Source organism: Equus caballus, chromosome 6 (genome assembly GCF_041296265.1).
Source record: "Equus caballus isolate H_3958 breed thoroughbred chromosome 6, TB-T2T, whole genome shotgun sequence".
NCBI classification, from domain to species: Eukaryota; Metazoa; Chordata; class Mammalia; order Perissodactyla; family Equidae; genus Equus; species Equus caballus.
The window spans coordinates 73646346-73650781 of record NC_091689.1 but is presented as its reverse complement, the minus strand read 5'-3'; positions in this window follow the sequence as shown (position 1 = coordinate 73650781).

Here is a 4436-nt window from a genome sequence, read left to right as displayed (position 1 = left end):
GAATATGAAAATTTAGAGTTCCATGAGAGAAATTAGTGCTCCTAGAGTTCATCAACTCTGCCCCTTCTTATCCTAAGAGTCCCCACAGACCAGCTCCTTCTTAGCCCCAGGCCTATGGCCTTATGGCTGTGGCCTATTTAATTCCCCTGGACCTGGTCTCTTTGAACACGTCCTCTATCCCTGGACTCCAGGGTCCTATTTTCCCTGGTCTTAGATATTTTTCTATCACATGGTTACCATCCATTTTCTTGAAGGAAATTATCACTCATTTCACAGTATGTGGCCAGGCCTCTGTGTCTCAGACAAAGCACATTGCTACTATTTAGGAATGAGGTCATAAAACATCATTCCATGAAATGGAAACCACAAGGATTCTACCTAAAGAGATGTGAGATCTTTGTGGTATTTTTAAATATTACAACATTTTCTTCCTAAATAAAAAACACATATGTACAATATATTAGGAAGACTTATGCCTGAGAATGTAGGTAACTAGTTGGTAACAGTGAGAAAAGAAATTTGAAAAATAAAACCTGGATAGTCTAGCTTCAAGAATGTGTAAGACACCTCGTGCTACAATTTTAAGGAATGTTTTTTAAACCCTTAGCTTGAAATATCTCTAGACAAAGAAGATTAACAGTCAAGCTACTTTCTATTTATGTAAATATCACCTTGGCGTCATAGACTCTTTTTTGAGTGCTTCTAACTAAGCAGTCCTCTGATATGTGATTTGATTTGTGGCTTGGTCTTTGAGTGCTTTGTGCAACGGTGGGCCTCAGTAATCCTTCCGCATAGATCTTCCATTAAAAGTGGTAAAGGAGGCTTTGGGCTTATAAATCAGATTCTCAAGAGTTCAGTTACTGAGAATCCATTTTCCAGAGTCTGATCATTTCTTGGTCAAGTTATTCAACCTCTTTGAGCTTTAGCACCCATATGTGAAATGTCAATTTAAAATACTATTTTATTTATATCTTGTCTCATTCGAGAAAGAATTGGAAAACACTTCTAGAGGAACAAATATTAAAAATAATAAAAAATATAAACACTACAAGAAAATATACATTAGGGAATTCAAGAGCAGACATAGAAATAGTACCTGGGAAAGTAATTATATAGTTGGTCTCTAAGTGTGAAAGGATAAAACTGACTACTGTATCTGTTTAAAGGGTTTAATAACATTATCTGTTTTGTAGGGTTGATGAGGGGATTGAATGACATAATCTATGTCGTATCTCTGGCACATCACAGGGTTCATCAAATGTAGGTTTCCTTCCTCCTGGGAAATTGAGGAGATGTGGGTTTGTCACGGAACCTTGAACCTGTGGTAATGTCAAGACGTGGACCTTGATGGAGGGGTGGGCTCTGCTACCACTGTGAAGACAAAAGGGGAGTTGAATTTATAATAGCACAGTTATTTATGTTGTATACATATCTGTTCAATACATTAGTATGAGAAAGTAAGGAATGCAGAACTGAGCAGAACAGGCAGGTATCGCGCTGGGCGACCCTAAGAAGGTAGACTAGGGCTTATGGGGAGAAGTTACAGGAGAGCAAGTTCAGCTTAATATAATAAGGAAGACTTTTCTAACCTGTAAACTTCTCCAAATGTGGCATATGTTGCTTGGGGAAATAGTGACTATCTCATCTCTGGAGGTGATCACATGTAAGCCAGGCAGCCCATTGGCTGGAATGCTGTTGAAAGAATTCCAGGCGTGGATGGCTAAAACTACTCGAAATATCTTGCTATCACGGTTCCGTGATTTTTTTTTTGAAGAGGCTCATTGAATAAAGTGAATTTCAACAAGTTTTAATGTCAGGAATGAACACAGATCAAGAGAGAACAGGAAATAGGCATTATTACTTAACTCTGTGCTAGTCCTAATATTTATCCTAGCCTGTCATTCTTATCCATCCCATTACTTTAACTTGCAATTTCCCCATTATCTTTGACTCTTTGCAATTACCATTCTCTTCTCAAATGAATCCTCCTGACAAATTCAGATGTTCTTTCTTTATAACATGTCAGAATCTATTTGTAGATTGCTTTTCTGCCTTCTAAGACTCATCCTTTCAGTAATTTTTTCTTTGATACATGCAAAATACTGTTATCCCCATCAAACCTGCAGTTTTCTGAAGTAGAATCTTCACTTTTGCCTTTCTTCTTTCTCAGTTGCTTTCAAGAGCTTCTTTTCCAGCTTATTCTGCAAAACTACTTGCCAACACCTTTTTCCTAGTCTGTGTTCTATTTTCTGTTTTGTTCCCTAAGCTTCTTGAGTCATCACATTGTTCCTTTCCTCACTTCATGACATTCTCTGGATCCTTTCAATTTTGAAATAAATATATTTAAAGTCTACAAAGCCATCCATTGTCTTTTCTTTCAAGTTCCTACTGAAAGCTTAGTCTTATGACTCTATTATTTTCTTTAAATTCCCTAAGGGAGCAAAGTCAGATAAAATAAATACTAGAGGCAAAAAGATTAATGAATAAGCTCTCACCTAAAAGACGTAATGACTATCCTGCTGAAGCTTGCTGAGAGAATATGATGATTAGAACTCAAGAGGAGATTGCATCTCGTTAATTGCCTGGACCACAATTCTCTCTTCACTGTGCATGCTTTAAAATGGAGTTGATATTTTATTGTTGACGTCTTAGTGTATGGAAATTATGGAGCTCATGATTTGGATTTTTAATATCACTAATCTATAGAATATTTCATGTTTCAAAATTTGTTTGCTTTTTGTTTTTTTAATGTTTCATAATCTCACTGTATTTTCACCATGACCCAGAGGAGTGGGCAAAGCAAGTATTACTATTCCCATTTACCAGATTAGATCCCTGATGTTTAAAGAGATTGAGGGATTTTATGAAGACCTAAAGACCATGTGATGCATCCAGAACTCCAATTCAAGTTTCCGTCTCCTAGTCTAGTGCTTTGTTTTTAAGGATTGGCACCTGAGCTAGCATCTGTTGCCAATCTTCCTTTTTTTTCTTCTTCTCCCCAAAGCCCTCCAGTACATAGTTGTATATTCTAGTTGTAGGTCCTTCGGACCTGGTTTTGCTATGTGGGAGGCCACCTCAGCATGGCTTGATGAGTGGTGCTAGGTCTGCACCCAGAATCTGAACCCATGAAACCCTGGGCCGCTGAAGCAGGGTGTGCTAACGTAACCACTCGGCCACAGGGCTGGCCCTCAGTGCTTCTTAAAATTTAAACATCATTTCATTTCAGTTCAGGCAGACCATCTTGTCTGTGATCTTTGAAAATATGTTCTCAGAATTCACTTCTTTCCCCAATATCTTTTAGTGAGAACCCATCATTAATTGCTATTTGTGGAAATCTAAAATGAAAAAAATCTGAAAATCTCTAGATCTGAAGACATTTAATTTGATTACAAGTACATTTTAAGTCACCCGTTTCTAGTTGTTTAACTATAACGGTATGACTGACTGCCTGCAACAGACGTTCAACGGATAGAATGGTAGGAGGAGTTACTTATTTTCAGTATTTCACACACACACAATTGCTGAAGGCATTGAGGGAAGACTACATTTTAGCTGACTAGCGTATTTAGAAGTGGAGAAGAGCAGCTCCAATCATAATTCTTTTTTCTATTTTAATTTCCACGTGCCAAGAAAGCTTGTCTATTTATCACCTGTCTCAGACAAACAACCTTACTACTTAAAGGATTTTTAACTTCTCAGAGCCTGATGACTAATAAATCACTGTAAAGTTATTCCAACATGGGAAATAGACATTCTTTATAACTCTGCAGTACTTTTAACTTAGTACCGAGGTTTCCTCCTCATGAAATAGCGATTTTTTAATAGGAATAAGAGCAGCAAGTAAACTTCGAGTGAAAGTCAGGGTTAAAAGTTTACGTATTTTTATGCTGACTATTGAAATAAGAACTGCAAACACATAATCACGTTCTTTGTGTGAGATAAATACGTAGTCTTTTTTAAAAAATAAAATAGAATATTATAGGCCCCATGGAAAAAATACAGCTTTGCCCTAATAGTCTAAGTAAAGAGTTTTTGAAAAATAACGGCATAAAATGTATTAAAAAAAAAAAGCAGCTTTTACTCCAGGCTATTATAATGAAGAAAAAGTGTTCCAAATGTGAACTAATGAAGTACAAAGTAATGAATATTTAATTTGTATAATTTACCAAAGTGCTTTTAGAAATCAGAGCTACATTCTTCATAAACATAATGTTCATTAGGCCTTAACTGTAGCTTGCCTGCAATTACCATATCGCTCCCGAACAACTTCAGCATCATAAGGAGTTGAGTAAAACCCCTCTGAGAATATCCTGAGGGCAAGGAGAGAAAAGAAGGAAAACTGTGATGGCTGTGAAATCCGAATAGCTTACTTTGACGACGAAAACAACAGATTTTGCCTAACTGGAGGGCGGGCAGCCTGCCCTTGTCGAGGAAAC